At 48.4% G+C, this 17304-nt stretch overlaps 1 pseudogene; it reads left to right on the plus strand.

Moving 5' to 3' along the window:
• The first annotated feature begins 2804 nt into the window (after positions 1 to 2804).
• LOC136477293 (26S proteasome regulatory subunit 6B homolog) lies at positions 2805 to 16644 on the plus strand (annotated as a pseudogene).
• The last annotated feature ends 660 nt before the right edge of the window (positions 16645 to 17304 follow it).

The raw sequence follows: 17304 nt of genomic DNA on the forward strand, positions 1-17304 counted from the left end.
TCTTCTAGAAGAGAAGCGAAAGATTAATAGAGCGGAAGAGTACTGCTCTTTCCAATTCGCTACCATCCGCCTTCATCGTGGTCATTCCTGTATGCAGATACATATTTGTTCTTATACCTTAATAATTGTAGGTATCTTCAGCAATCGTGGCAGTGTGTAACTTCGTTGCGGGTTATTGCTATGTATGTAGTTTCATTCTCTCTGAATGGAGGCAAACGTGAGTAAAATGTGCAACATGCTGGCAGATGATGGCATTGGGCGTGTCGTGTTAATGTGGCCACATACCTAAAAACCCAGGCTGGCCATCTAGGACAGATCGTCCTCACTTTACTTGTAACTCTTTATATGTAGCCTATTTTGAAAACTCATCAATAATGCTTTAAAACTCAGCTTCATTTGAGGTTTTGGCATCTTTTTTAGTTGTAGGCAACAATCACTGAGAAAGATTCAAATGAGTTAATGTATGAGACATCAGGTTATGTGTGGCCTTATGTTCTTCGATGAGCATCTCAGTGAGAAGACCATCCCTGCATTTCAGTAATGCAATTTGTTATTAGTAAATATCATTAGAAAATACTTGCATATTTTTTAAGTCCTAATATATGCAACTTCGTTTATAGAAACAATCAGATGGCATGTTCTATCTTGTACCTGTATTTGGTACAGCAACACTTTAATCATCAAGCAGTGTTCTCCATCAAGTTGTTTCCCTTGATTGAATATTGTGCACACATCATCTACAGTGCGAGGTTAGATATATATCCCAGAAATCGATTGGATGCTGACGATACTTGGCTGGCAAGATTATGCAAGGTTGCAAATTGTGTTTGTTCTTCTTACAATTGTTTCTGTTGCATACAATATACTAAATGAAAATAGGACAATTTACTGAGTTGCTGCAGCATCTTTGTGATGTGTGTTTTTCTTGTGTTTGTCGGTGTTTGCAAACCTGACTTAGCTAACAATGTGACTCTGTTTTTTTATATTTTTTTACAAAATTTATTTATCTTGTTTTGCATTTTACCGTACCATTAGCATGGGCATACACTCCACGTGGAACGGCGCATGGGTGTGGCTCGGCACCTTCGGCAGGCGGCGGGGTGCGGCGCGCGGACAAGGAGATCTTCGTGTTGGTGGAGCCCGCGATGCCGGTGCAGCTGCACAGGAGGGGATGCCGTGCCCGGGGACTCGCCAGGACAACAGTGCACTGGCCGAATGTTGTTGTTGCGTTAGCACGGGCACTATACTAGTAATCTATAAAGTAGTATTGGGCTATCTCTATTACCAACTTATTAGGGGAGTTGGATTGGAGAGCTGCTGGAGATGCTCTAACCAGAGGGTTTTTATCCTCGCCATTATAATTTTCTAACTTTTGAAATACGTCATTACAATTCACTTTATTGAAAACTTGCCATTACAAGTCCACATCTCCCACGTCCATGCCCTGTTCTACGTCTAACACATATCTAGGCCCACTTGCAGGCTTCGTATTCCCGTATCTCCCCGTATTACCCATAGTCCACGACAGCCTCTCTCCCCATCACTGACGCATGGGCCCCACATGTCATCTTCTTCTTCCTCCTTCTCCCATCTTCCCCTGCTGAGCAGCTAGGTTCCCAAACACGCCAAGATCGGTCAGGAGCTCGCCATTAACGCGTGCGGCAGTACGGTGAGCTGCTGGAGCTAGTCGACGGCGAAGGTCGCGCGCCGAGCACCCGCACGGGTGTGGCGGAATTAGGAGAGGCGGAGCTTTGAGACGTGGCCGACACGGCAGTGACGCCGAACTAGACGTCGAGGGAGCTCCGATCGAGGAGAGCGCGACCATGGCGGAGCTCGAACTGGCGGACATGGTGGCCGGCGACAACTAAAATGGTCGGTACGAGCTCTCTGATGAATGGATCGCGACAAGATTTCTTCTAGGCACTAACTAACCATCTCAGGCACTTAGAGGTCGAAGTAATTCGATTAGGGTGGAGTGTGTGCGGCGATTTTTGGAGCGGATCGGGCTGGACTCGTGACCGTATGAGGAGCTTGCAGCGGGACGGCCTCGCGCGACGTTGCGATGCGACGACGTCGCGCGACCTCGTAGTGGTGGTCGGGTTCGTGCCGCCAACGGCTTCATGCGCACGAGGAGACCGTGACCATGGCGTCCTCACGTGCAGCAAGCCAGCCTCACGCCTGGGATCTCGCACCACCACCGCCATCTTGAAGTTGGCACACAACATGAACAAGACGAGACCAGGCCCCTACTGCTCCACTTCGCGTCGCACGCGTCAATGGCAAGCTCCTAGCCGATCTCGAGGTGTCGGGGAACCTGGCTGCTCAGCAAGGGATGGGAAGAGGAGGAAGAAGATGACGGCCCCGTTCGGCTTGCTGAAACTTGACTTGAATTAGCTGAAAACACTGTTCTGGCTGAATTGTTGTGAGAGAAAAATACTGTTCCGGCTGAAAAAACAAGCTGAATAGTGCAGATTATAAGGTAAGTCAAACGGGACCGACATGTGGGGGCCATTGTTGTAGTGAGGAGGAGAGAGAGGGGGCTGTTGTGGACCAGGGGCAATATGGGGAGATACGAGAATACGAAGCCCTAAAATGAACTGAGATACGCGCCAGACGTAGAATAGGGCATAAACTTAGGAGAAACAGAGTGGTAATGGTAAGTTTCCATAAGGTGATTGTAATGGCGTATTTCAATAGTTGCAAAAATTGTAATGGCGAGGAAAAAAAAAAAAACTAACCAAACCAGTCGCCTTCAAATCGAACTCCTCCCCGATCCCCAAAGTCGAACGCAAGTCGAGACCCGAACCCTCGCCTTTCCGATGTCGGCCGCCGCCACCGGCCCTGCCCCGTCCGGTGGCCATTCAGATGGCGCCCCCTCCGTCGTACCCGGCCTCCTCTACTGCCTCAGCCTCCGTCGCCGCGTCCGTCGAGGAGGAGGACGACCTCTATGGCCGCCTCAAGTCGCTCCAGCGCCACATGGAGTTCGTCGAGATCCAGGAGGAGTACGTTAAAGACGAACAGAAGAACCTCAAGCGCGAACTCCTCCGTGCACAGGAGGAGGTCAAGCGGATCCAGTCCGTACCGCTCGTCATCGGCCAGTTTATGGAAATGGTCGACGGCAACAACGGCATCGTGGGCTCTACCACGGGCAGCAACTACTACGTGCGGATCCTCAGCACCATCAACCGCGAGCTGCTCAAGCCGTCAGCGTCCGTCGCGTTGCATCGTCATTCCAACGCTCTAGTCGACGTGCTGCCGCCCGAGGCCGACTCCAGCATCTCCTTGCTGGGATCGTCGGAGAAGCCCAACGTCACCTACAACGTAAGTGTATCCTTGAATTTGCCGGATCCGCATGATGCCCTTGGTTAATTTGATTTCTTATTATGGATCTGATGATAAATCACTCGGTCGTTACATTGTTATCCCGAATCATAATGCGCTTATGAGTATATATATCGTAAGTGTATCCTTAAATTTGCCGGATCCGCATGATGCCCTTGGTTAATTTGACTTCTTATTATGGATCTGATGATAAATCACTTGGTCGTTACATTGTTATCCCGAATCATAATGTGCTTATGAGTATATATATCAGTCAGGCTGGGCCCTAGATCGGTCTATGCTTCCATATGAAGTAGAGTTCTGCTTCTTCATTGGTCAGGGCTCCACATATCTGTCGATGTTATTGATTGCAGTGGGCGTCTTCCTGGTTATGGTATACAAATAGGCAAAATCTATTTTTGAGAACCTGCAAAAGGCTGCATCTTTTCCTAATTATTACTAGCAAACGGTGTCCATTTATGCAGCTGAACACACACGTTATTGCACGCACCTGAATGACTTCTCGTATATTTATATAACGGTCACATCATCAATACTCCCTGTGTCCTTTTTTCCCACTTCCTGACAAGTCAAACATACTCAACTTTGACCAAATATATACAAGAAAATATTAATATTTATGGTACAAATTAGTGTTAGAATTAATTGCTATTTACTTTTAATCACCTAGTTACTTGTGTAATCTCCTAGCTTTAATCTCCTAGCTAGCTGTGCTGAGTTAATGCCCAGCTGGCCCCTTGGGGTTCGGCTGGCCTCTTGGGACTCGGCTGGCCCTTTGGGTCACCCTCCTCTCTTTTTATATGTAATCTCTTCTGTAAACTCAATTCAAGGAATCTAAGCCTGTTAGGCTATTGTCTATCATGGTATCAGACTAAACCATCGATCCTTTTGCTTCCGCTCCCACTCCACCCACCCCAGGCTGCTGCGCGCGCCCATGGCCACCTCCAGCTCCTCCGCCATGGCTACTGCGACCAAGCTCCGCGACGAAGCCCTCTCTGCTGCCAAGCGCCTAGAGGATGAGGCCTCCTCTCTGCGCTTCACCAACACAGAGCGCAGCCAGCAGCTCGAGGAAGAAGCTGCCCTTCTCAAGTCCGCTGCCGCTGCCCAGGAGCGTGTCCGCGCCGCTGCTGTTGCTCTTGACAAAGAGCGCGCGCAGGCAAATACCCTGGAGCAGCAGGCCGCGGCCCTTCGGGATCGCCTCCGCACCGAGCATCCGGACGACGACGCCGATCCTGAGGATGACGACGTCCACTTCGCCTCCTCTGAAGCAGCGGCCATCGCCCACCTCCACACTCAAGCTGCTGCCGTCCAGAACATCAAGAACCTCATCCCTATCGTTCTTGATGTTCAATCCTCCAACTACTCCAAGTGGCACGGCTACGTCCTCCTCATCCTCGGCCGTTTCGCCTTGAAGGATCACGTCCTCAGCGACGACTCCCGCCCCTACGATCCGGCGTGGTCACGCATGGACTGCGTTGTCCTCTCTTGGCTTTTCAACACCATCTCCGCCGACCTCCTGGACGTCATCCATGAGCACGACGGCCTCACCGCCCGGCAAGCATGGCTCGGGATTGAACAGCAGTTCCTCAACCATCGCGAGTCCCGCGCCATGCTCCTCGACGCCGAGTTTCGCACTCTCTGCCAAGGTGCCCTCTCCATCGATGACTACTGCCGCAAAATGAAGAGCATGGCGAATGCCCTCGCCGACCTCGACGAGCCCATCCAGGACCGAACTCTGGTGCTGAACGTTCTACGGGGTCTCAATGAACGTTTTCAGGTTCATGTCCCAGCTCGTCACCCTGCCAGAGGCCGTTCCCGTCCTTCGCCGATGTTCGTGTTGACCTCCGTTTGGCCGAGCTCAACATGGGGACGCCCTCGGCCTCTCCTTCGGCTCTCGTCGCCGCGCCCTCCATCAGGCCGCCCACTTCGTCCTCGCCTGCGCCTCCACGCCATCATCAGGACACTGCTGGCCATCAGGCTGCTGGACATCATGCTGCTGCTGGACAGCAATCCAGTGGCAACCACGGCCGACGCCATCGCGGCGGGCACGGCTCTGGCGGCTCCCACAGCAGTGCACAGGGCGGGACTGCACCAGCCACACCACAGTGGCCCTCGCTGCTCAACCCCTGGATCGGCTCTATCCACATGTGGCCAGGGTCCACCGCCGGTGGCGCCCGTGGCCCTCCACCACGCGCAGTCCAGCCTGCACCTCTGCAGTAGGCTCTGGTGGCCGGCGTGCCACCGACATACTTTGCTCCACCATCGGCTTCCGGGTCCTACCCGCAGCCCCCTCAGGCACCTCCTGCTTGGGCGCCCTGGACGCCCGAGGGTCTCGCTAGCGCCTTCAGCACCGTCTCCCTCACCTCACCTCCAAGTTCCTCGGATTGGGTGATCGACTCGGGCGCCTCCTCCCACATCACCGCCAACCCTGGTATGGTCATCGCTACACCATTCTCTTCCTTTCCCTCCTCCATTGTCGTAGGCAACGGGGCCACCCTCCCTGTTATTGGCACCGGCTATTCTGTCCTTCCTGGACCCTTTCGCCTCGACAATGTCCTTGTAGCTCCCGACATTATCAGAAATCTCCTTTCGGTTCGAAAATTCACTAATGACAATTGTGTTTCTGTCGAGTTTGACCCTCTTGGTGTTTCCGTGAAGGATCTCCGTACCCGGAACACCCTCCTCCGATGTAATAGCACGGGGCCTCTCTACACTCTTCAGCTCCCTTCATCCACCACTGGCTCCTGCGCCCTTGTCGCCACTCCTTCACCAACTACCTGGCACTAGGTGCCTCGGTCACCCCTGGCAAGGCCACTCTTCAGTCCCTTGCGCAGTCCTCCTCCATTGTCTGCAGCAAGCCTGAAGATGACTCCCTTTGCCACGCCTGTCAGCTTGGGTGTCATATTCGTCTCCCTTTTTCTATTTCGCTATCTAGAGCAGCCAAGAATTTTGATTTAATCCATTGTGATCTGTGGACATCTCCTGTTGTTAGTGTCTCTGGTTTCAAATATTATTTAGTTATTCTTGATTGCTCTCATTTCCTCTGGACTTTTCCCCTTCGCGCTAAGTCCGATACATTCCCCACGATTTCTAATTTCTTCGCTCATGTGTCTACCCAATTTGGCTGCACCATTAAATCAGTCCAATGTGACAACGGTCGCGAGTTTGACAACTCCGCCTCTCGTGCTTTCTTTCTTGCTCACGGTATCACTCTCCGCATGTCGTGCCCCTATACTTCCCAGCAAAACGGGAAAGCCGAGTGCATGATCCGCACCGTCAATAACATCACATGCACCCTCCTCTTCCAAGCTTCCATGCCCCCCTCTTACTGGGTTGATGCTCTAGCCACTGCCACCTATCTCATCAATCGCCTTCCCACCAAAACTCTAAACATGAGCACCCCCTTTTCGCTCTCCATGGCACCCTCCCCTCCTATCATGATCTTCGTGCCTTCGGGTGCACATGCTACCCCAACCTTTCTGCCACCACTCCTCACAAGCTTGCCCCCCGCTCCACCCTCTGTGCTTTCCTTGGTTATTCACCGGATAACAAGGGCTATCGGTGCCTCGACCTCAACACCAACCGCGTCATCATTTCTCGCCACGTTGTTTTCGACGAAACAACGTTTCCTTTTTCCCTCAGCCGGCCATCCCCTCCTCAGCAGGAACTTGATTTTCTAACTGACGACGACACCATTCCAGTGTCTCCCCTTCCTGCAGGTACACCCGGCGCTGCTGCCCCCTTCCAGTTGGTGCCTCTGGCACCATCTCTGGCACGCGCAGGCACGCGGGCGGCCAGGGCCCCGGTGCTGCCAGCGCCCTCCACCCCGGCACCACCGGCTGTGTCCCGGGGGTCCCTCGGCGTCCTCTGTACAGGCGCCCCTTGTACAGGCGCCCCCTATACAGGCGCTGGCTCCACCCGTCGTCCACGTCTACAGCCGGCGCGCTCCCCCCCGGTGATTGCGCCTCAGAAGCCGCCTATTATTCATGTCTACAGCAGGCATGCTCCTGCTCCTGCCCCGCCACCCGAGCGCCCGACAGGAGCGCCTCCTCGACGTTCCAGCATGGTCCCCTCTCCACCTCGCTATGTCAAGAGCGATCCTCCGGTTCCTGCTGGTGCTGTTTCCATTCCGCTGGTCGCCAACTCCCACGGCATGGCGACCCGTGGAAAAACAGGCTACCGGCAGCCTCGCCTCGCCTTGCATACCGAGGCCTTGTCTCCCCTACCGCGGTCCTGTCGAGATGCCCTTGCTGATCCTCATTGGCGCCAGGCCATGGAAGATGAATATGCGGCTCTTCAGGACAACCACACCTAGGACCTCGTCCCCCGCCCCACCAAGGCCAATGTTGTTACTGGAAAATGGATTTTCAAACACAAGTTCCATGCCGATGGCTCATTGGAGAGATACAAGGCTCGTTGGGTACTTCGGGGATTCACTCAACGCCCCGGTGTTGATTATGATGAAACTTTCAGCCCGGTTGTCAAGCCAGCCACTGTTCGGACAGTCATCACGGTGGCACACTCCAGGGATTGGCTGATTCATCAACTTGACGTGAAGAACGCTTTCCTCCACTGGGACTCTTTCAGAAACAGTATACTGCTCTCAGCCTACTGGGTTCGCTGATCCTGCACTTCCAGATCATGTCTGTAGACTCAACAAATCCCTCTACGGCTTGAAGCAAGCCCCGCGGGCCTGGTACAAGCCGCTTTGCCTCCTTTCTGATCTCTCTGGGGTTCACTGAAGCCAAGTCAGACACATCTCTCTTCATATTCAGCCGTGGCACCGAAACAGTCTACTTGCTCTTATATGTGGATGACATTGTCCTTATGGCTTCATCTCAGCAACTCCTTCACCGTGTCATTGCTGCTCTGAAAAAGGAGTTCGCCATGAAAGATCTTGGACCCCTACATCACTTCCTTGGCGTTGCAGTTCAGCGCCACAGGGATTCTGTTCTCCTTTCACAGCGTCAGTACACTCTGGACATACTTGATCGCCATGGCATGAGTGACTGCAAGCCTTGCTCCACTCCAGTTGACACTTGTGCAAAGGTACCAGCTGATGCCGGCCCGTCTGTTGTTGATCCCACTGCTTATCGCAGCCTTGTGGGTGCCCTCCAGTACCTCACCTTCACTAGGCTCGACATTGCCTATGCCGTCCAACAAGTGTGCCTTCATATGCATGATCCGCGGGAAACTCACCTTGTCGCTGCCAAGCGGATCCTTCGCTATCTTCAGGGCACCCTCAGCCATGGTCTGGTCATTCCCCGAACAGCCCCAACACAGCTCCGTGTCTACACCGACGCTGATTGGGCCGGCTGCCCGGACGCCCGCCGCTCCACCTCCGGCTACGCCGTCTTCCTTGGAGGCAGCCTGGTCTCCTGGTCCTCCAAGCGGCAGCCCACTGTCTCCCGGTCCAGCGCCGAGGCAGAGTACCAGGCTGTTGCCAACGGCGTCGCTGAAGCCACTTGGCTGCGGCAACTGCTCCAGGAACTTCACCATCCCCTGGACCATGCGACAATGTCAGCGCCTGCTACCTCTCCACCAACCCCGTTCAACATCAGCACACCAAGCACGTGGAAATCGACCTTCACTTCGTCCGTGAACGTGTCGCCATGGGTGCAGTCCGGGTTCTTCGTGTGCCCACCACGTCGCAATTCGCCGATGTCTTCACCAAGGGGCTCCCTTCCTCTGTCTTCATGGATTTTCGCTCCAGTCTAAACGTTCGCTCCACCGACGATCTGACTACGGGGGGGGGGGGGGGGGTGTTAGAATTAATTGCTATTTACTTTTAATCACCTAGTTACTTGTGTAATCTCCTAGCTTTAATCTCCTAGCTAGCTGTGCTGAGTTAATGCCCAGCTGGCCCCTTGGGGTTCGGCTGCCCTCTTGGGACTCGGCTGGTTTTTTGGGTCACCCTCCTCCTCTCTTTTTATATGTAATCTCTTCTGTAAACTCAATTTAAGGAATCTAAGCCTGTTAGGCTATTGTCTATCAATTAGTATCATTAGATAGATTGTTGAATCTATTTTTCAAAATAAACTTATTTCAAGCTACAAATGATGCTAATATTTTCTACAAACCTTGTTAAACTTAGCAAAATACCATAGCAACACTTAAAAAGGGACAGAGGGAGTATGCACTAGAATTGGACAGCGTACCATCATTGGACGCGCGAACACACGCGGTTCTGACTTGTATAAGCAAGGGTCATGGGTATTCTCACAGACGAGACTATGGGAAGTGCAAGGGCATTGTGGGAAGTAAAAAAAACACTGAACGGAAAAATCACTAAAGTTTTAAACGACATCAAATCAGTCAACATGTAGCACCACAGAAAACAAGTTTTCGAGCATGCCCTCAAACAACAAAATGGGGATTGTTTCACTTGGTTCTGTTCCAGTTTGTAGATACTAGCAGGTTCTATTCTGGTCTCAATAGATGAGTTATGGAAAATGGTGGAAATTTATGCAGAAACTGGTTCAATTTTTATGTAAAATACCACGGTTCTGCTGCAATGGGAACCATATTGGTTTCGTCTTTTTTGTAGGTTCAGTGGGTTTTAAGGCTATGTGCCACATTAACGTTGGATCTGTGCTTCAATTGTTTTAAGAATTTCTTTGAATAGGAAACAAAATATGGTTCTTTGCAGTTTTGTTTTGCTATCTAATTTCTCGAGCCAATTCCTTACAAGCCACTAGAAAGGTTTCGAATTCCGGCTTGACCACTAAAAGAATTAATGTCTTCTATGCCATCATTTCATCTTTTTGCACCCTTCTATGCCACTGCCATCATGCTCTAGTGTAACGGTTCCTAACTAAAGAACGAAATGTGCATTTACCCTCAAATGAATGTGGCCATGGATGTTTGGGCTCTCCGTGACATTGGCAGCGTTAAGAACCAGAGAACAGGAGAAGCAAGAACGGATAAGACTAGTGATTCATTGTCAACATGTACGACCACATGAACAGGAGAAGCAAGTTGTATATGCCGCTGCTGTAGCAGTCACCAATGTTGAAGAACTCGACTCTATCCTGCACGATGTGGCCATGCGGCATAGCGGCCTTGCCTGTCGGCTTATGCAGCTTGTCGAATGCACAGATCGAGCAGGGTGATCCTTGAGCTGCTCCTCTGCCCTGATGCCTCCCTCACTCTCCTCGAGCGGATCTCCGTCTCAAATCTCTATAGCAGATGCTTCGCAGGTGGAGCAGGTAGGATGGCAGATTGATGGCAGCAGATGGGGAATGGGGAAGATGAGAGAACGAGTCAAGGTGAAACAGACTCTTGGCCTCCAGTCATAGCTGGGGTTAAAATGGGCATTTTAGAAAAGAACTGACATCCACGTGTGTTGTAACAGCATCTTCAACTAACAGACAAGACAACAGTGGCATAGAAGGGTGTGAAAAAAAATAAAACGATGACATAAATGGCATGAGCTTTTTCAGTGGTCATCTAGACGGAATTTGGAACTTTTTTAGTGGCTTGTAAGGAATTGGCTCTAATTTCTTGAAGTACACCTATGCACTTGGTTTCAGTGCATTACAATTTATTGGTTTCTTATTATGGTCTGCAGGATATTGGAGGATGCGACATCCAAAAGCAAGAAATACGGGAGGCGGTTGAGTTACCCTTGACTCATCATGAGTTGTACAAGCAGATTGGTATTGATCCTCCAAGAGGGGTGCTTCTGTATGGTCCTCCAGGTACTGGCAAGACCATGCTTGCCAAAGCAGTCGCACATCATACCACTGCTGCTTTTATCAGAGTCGTCGGTTCGGAGTTTGTACAGAAGTACTTGGGTGAGGTACAGTCCCAATATGAATTCCTTTTGGGTTGGAAATAAAATGTATTGAATTGATGCATGTTGTAAGGTTAATGGGTTAGTTTATGCCCACTCATGCTTTTTGGATAATAAAATAAAATAAAATATAGTTGCTTAGTTGTTCTGGTAGTGTAGATACTGCTGTCATTGTTTTTTCTAAGAAGGTTGGGGAGAAACTGATGGGTATCTATGCATCCTCTATACTGAAGTGAAAACATCAAGTAGAAAGGTGTTTATAGATTCTCTATGTTGTCTAGTACAAGCTTGAATGTGCTCTAAGCTGTGTCAAAAGTGTTGTGTTCTGGTTTCATGTTAGCATTGGAACAGTATCTGTGATAGTCCATAGAGCTATTGAATGGGCTCTTCATCTGTGTCAAAATTGTTGCATTCTGGTTTCATGCTCATTGGAACAGTATCTGTGATAGTCCATAAAGTTATCTTCTTAACCCAATCTATATTGGGTACCACATATAATGTAACCAAGATAACTGTTACTCCCCCGTTCCAAATTTTAAGTTGTTCTGGCTTTTATAGATACACAACTTTTATTATGTATCTAGTGTGTATCTAGACATAGTGTATATCTAGATGCCTGGCAAAAGAATGACTTACAATTTGGAACGGAGGGAGTAATATTTTATTGTTTTTCCTGTGTCATGTCTGACTAGTGCAAGCATTATGCATGTCTTAATTCTTTGTATGATTAGAGGTTATTCATAGATACTTTTCGTCGACATAAAAATTTGCAATTTGTTCTTTTCGGCTGTTCAATATTTGTCAGTCCTATTCTTGATGCGTTATGATCTTTCTACTCCTTTAGGGCCCTAGAATGGTGCGTGATGTGTTCCGGTTGGCTAAGGAGAATGCCCCAGCAATCATTTTCATTGATGAGGTTGATGCTATAGCCACTGCTCGTTTTGATGCTCAGACTGGTGCTGACCGAGAAGTTCAGCGTATTCTTATGGAGCTACTCAATCAGGTAAAGCTTAGCTATTAGAAGACCAGGATGAACTTTTAGGGCTTAACAGATTTATTACTATGTTAGAAAACATTTAGCAACAGGCCTCAAACATTGAAGAAGTGGTTGTTTGCAATTTAAAATAACCAATTTTCATTATATTATTCCAATTTGAGAACTTCTGTTCTTTTTGAAAAGAGAACAATGTGAAATGAATTTAGAAAACAGCTTTTATCTCTAAAAGCTAACTTTGGGAATTCCTACAGTTTCCTAGATTATAGTTCCTACTAGTTCTTTTTATTTCTTATTAGTAATTAGTAATGTGGTTATTTATGTTGCAGATGGATGGGTTTGATCAAACTGTGAATGTGAAGGTTATAATGGCAACTAATCGGGCAGACACTCTAGATCCTGCTCTGTTGCGTCCTGGTAGACTTGACAGGAAAATTGAGTTCCCTCTGCCAGACCGGCGTCAGAAGAGGCTTGTTTTCCAAGTAAGTATGCGAGGATGTTACTAGAGCTGAGTTATATAGATTTGTTGAATTTGTAGAGTATTACTATGGAATTATTTGGTTCTTGCTCGTTCACATGTGGTCATATCACTCTTCAAAGGGATAGCATAAGTTTAATTAGGAATACAGATTTCTTTTGGATACACAACCAACATTGAGCACTGCAGTTTTATGAGTTGCCTAGTGTTAATAACTATTTATTATATAAGGTATTATTTATGGAAGTAACCAGGGCATCCTATTACATCTGTCCTAGATATGATTGCTAGAGTTGCTTCATTGGTGATCCCATGTGGATGATTTCTGAGCACTGTTAGGCCAGTTCCAGTGGGAGTTTCATTCCCATTTAGGCCTTGTTTGGATGTTGTCGGATTCTCCTCAATCCACATGTGTTGGGGTGGATTGGGGTGGAATTTAGTTCAAGTTCCACACCAATCCACCCCAATGCATGTGGATTGATGCGAATCTGACTACATCCAAACAAGGCCTTAATGAGGTGACACATCCGCAAAAATGATGACGTGGTATGGGAATTATGAGAGGATATGGATGAAACTCAGCGCACAGCATTTCCAATGCATTGGAAATTTAGTGAAACTCCACTAGGAGCAGTTTGTTTCATCCACACATGTCGGAAAATTGCATGAAACTCCAATGGGAGCATTTCATTTCAAAAAAACATGCAACATTTAAATACCCTACGAAACTGTGCATGGTGGGTCTTGTTTCATTTTAGCTCCCACACCTCACTCTTGGAAACAATGCAATAGAACCTAGCACTTGGAAAGGCTTTATTGATTTGTGTTATGGGTTGTATATGTAGCATTGTTCATTATTCTATCTGTGATAATTGTACATGTAGTGGGATCCTCATACCAACAACAGCTTTGTGATGTATAGATATGCACCATCTTTAAATTATCTTCATGCTATAAAAAAGTAACAGTTTACTTGTTTGTTTTCTGTCTTATGGTTTCTCTATCTAGGATTTACAAACAATTCCACTTTCCTTGTTACAATTCTGTTTTACAAATTCGTTTGTCAACTCAAGCTGTTTGATTTTGGATTTCTGGGTTGCTAGATTTTCTTGTGGTATCTCTTTTTCACACTTGATAATTAGCTCATCTAATTCTCCAGGTTTGCACTGCCAAAATGAACCTGAGCGATGAGGTTGATTTGGAAGATTATGTTTCCAGACCGGATAAGATCAGTGCTGCTGATGTGAGTCTCTTTTCATTGTTATGTTTTTTAAATTAATAATATAAATACACTTGAAATTCATCTACTGGAGTACACTGTTGCGTCCCATGCCAGTATTTGACCTGTAATTGAGTGCTTTTGTGATTTCTGCTGCGTAGCTAGTACACTTATACCTTACTCCCTCCTTATTTTTATTAAAGGTGTGTGAGCAACACAGGATTCCAAAGATTTTTTAGATTCTACCATACAAATTTACTATTGTTCACTTCATATTGAAAGCACTTTCATATGATATCAATTTCATGGTTATTAGAATTATAATGATATAAGATATACTATTGTTCAAATTGTGGTGTTAGAGCCTGCACTGCTTCAAGGTACACCTTGCATTTTAAAAATTTGAAAGTGAGGTTGTTATGACCGGCGCCCATTACTCCAGGCGCCGGCCCATAAGTGGCTAAGAGGGCGCCCCCTACTAAGGGGCTAATAGCCCAATTATCCCTTTTATTTGCTATTTCCTCAAATAGAGCATTTATTCCTTAAATATAGGATCTCATAGATGGTTGTTTAGGGAGGATAAATATCCTGTAAACATTGATTGAAGGAATTAAGGAAGACAAACATTATTTGCCTGGCCTCAAGGGCCTTCACGTGACCCTCCTCCCTGCCTTCTCTCACGTACGTCTAGGGCAACAGCAGCAGCGCCGCCGCTGCAACGCAGCAACGGCTCCTCGCTGTTGCCGAGAGATCAAACCTTGCCCTCCCCTCTTCCATCCCTACAACCTCCGCAGCAACTCCGGTAGGACCTCAGGTTCTATCAATCTGGTATTGGCTATGTCAGGTTCCGCCACGGCCGCCGTTCCACCCGTCTCGTCGCTGCCCACCACCTCAGCGTCGCCCACCACCTCAGCGCCGCTAGTTGTGTCCTCTGTGTCCGCGCCTGATCCTGTGGCCAAGGTGATCGCAGACCTGGCACACACCGTCGCCGATCTCTCTGCCTGCCTTACCCACCTCGAGTCCAACCCACCACCGCCACCATCGCCCGCTGCCACTCTGCCACAACTCTGTCGATGCCGGGCGTGCCGCCAACCACACCACTGCCCATCCACCAAATTCGCATGTCATCTTCTCCATCACTAATCCCCTCCTAAGCCATGGCATCGACGGCTGCTCCTGTGTTCACCACGGCCGGCGCCCCCCTCTTCACCACAGCCACGATTTCCACGGCAGCTGCCACCGGCGGCGCCCCCGTCCTCGGTGGACCGAGCCACTAATACTTGTAGGGTGTGGGTTCCTTCAACGGTATGGGTGCAGATGGCCAGTTCACCCATGGTGTCAGCCCCAACTTCCGTTTGGCGTTCCGCACCCCGGCACGTCACTGTACCTAGGTGCGCCTGAGGCCCCCACCCCTGGTGCTGGACTGGGCATGGCTCCTCCGCGCTTCTAGAAGCTCAAGGTTTCCACCTACGACGGCTTTGAGGATCCACTGAACTGGCTCAACCACTGTGAGCAGTTTTTCCGGGGCCAGCGCATCCTCGCTTCGAACCGCGTCTGGCTTGCCTCCTACCATCTAGTCGGCGCGGCCCAGACTTGGTATTATGCACTGGAACAAGACAAGGGCATGCCCAACTGGGAGCGCTTCAAGGAGCTCTGCAATCTCCGCTTCGGGCCAGCGGTTTGTGGCACCCGCCTGTCCGAGCTCGCCCGGCTCCCCTTCCTGACTATGGTGCAGGAGTACTCCGACCGCTTTAATGTGGTGCTGTGTAGGGGTGAAAATGGTACGGATATTTTCGGACCATATTCGAGACCGAATCCGTTTAGAGGGGTTTTGATCCGTCCGTATTCGAGTCCGGATATTCAACATCCGACACCGTATCCATATCCGAATACTCAAATCGCATATTTATGATGTCGATATCTAATTGTATCATATCCGGCATGGTTGATACTATCCGTATTCGAATCCGAATCCGGACAGAAATATAAAAACAAATGTAATACCGGTGATATCCGTCCGTATCCGATCCGTTTTCAGTGTTGTGCCATGCCCGCAACTTGTCGCCGCTCCAGAAAGCGGAGCTGTTTGTGGGTGGCCTTCTACCGCTGTGCAGCCACGGCTCCTCGCCGTCGCCGAGAGATCAAACCTCACCCTCTCCCCGTTCCATCCCTACAACCTCCGCAGCAACTCCGGTAGGACCTTGAGTTAGTATTGATAAAATCTATATCCAGTAAACCTTGGATCCAACAATGCACCTGATTTGTTTAATGGAGGTGGCCAAACCACATTACAATGGTAATGCTTGTCTCAGATCTTTTCTTGTTCTTAGCATTATACACATCTTAGGGCATCTGGTGATTTAAATTAGATTATACTTTTATGCCAATCGCATTAGTTATTGATTATTGATTTGATGATGCAAAGATGATCTTTTTTTTTCCCATGTCACCCTCAATGCTCCTTGCATGAGTTATTGATTGGATCTGACAATGTAAAACTAGGTAACCTTTTTTTTTTCCTGTCACCCTTAATGCCCCTCGCATTATGCTTTTACAGATCGCTGCTATCTGTCAAGAAGCTGGCATGCATGCTGTCCGCAAAAACCGATATGTCATCCTCCCCAAGGACTTTGAGAAGGGCTACCGAACCAACGTGAAGAAGCCCGAGACGGACTTTGATTTCTACAAATGAGCCAACCTGAGTGTTGAACTCGTTTCTTGTTTATCAATTGAATATTTTTTAGCATCAAGATGAGTTTCAGGATAGTTGCCAATATCAAATATTCAAGTTCCTCAATGGTGATACGTGTTCTTTCTGGATGCCTGTCGTAATGTTCATGGTGATTTGCTTCATCAGATTTAGAGTCAATCTTTTTACTTGGTGAAGCTACAGGGGTGCTATGGAGGAAGTTATGATTGTGTAGGGTAGATTAACCTTTCACCGTCTCGGTTGGGCTTGGATTTGGCCTTAAGCTAATCTTCACCAATCAAAATAACCAGAAGTGATGTCTCGTTGCTGATACCTGCAGATCCGGTCTATCTCAATCAAACTATGCCGATGTCTCTGCCAATCAAATTATGGCAGCTAGACGGACAGGATAGAAGAATCACATTTGCGTAGAAGAATCACGTTTGGGCAGATGGTTTGTTCTTAGTTCGTCACACATCAAGGAAGAATTCATTGTTCTCACATAAAAAAAAAACCAAGCCCTCCAAAATCCTTGGGGCTATCTAGAGTCTCCCATCTAACCATATGGTATTTCCTCTTTTTATTTGTCCCTTGCCAAAAGAAACTCTCTAGTAGAATCCAATTTCTGATAATTTCCCTCATACAGCATGTACATCCCCATAGCATATATAGGAATATTGGACAAACAGGAACTAATCAAGATGGATTTGCCTCTTGAAGATAAAAGATCCCCTTGCCAAGTATTTAGCCTTCTTTCAGTTTTAACACACACCACATTTAACTGACC

The sequence above is a fragment of the Miscanthus floridulus genome, chromosome 8 (assembly GCF_019320115.1).
Source record: "Miscanthus floridulus cultivar M001 chromosome 8, ASM1932011v1, whole genome shotgun sequence".
Classification (NCBI taxonomy): Eukaryota; Viridiplantae; Streptophyta; class Magnoliopsida; order Poales; family Poaceae; genus Miscanthus; species Miscanthus floridulus.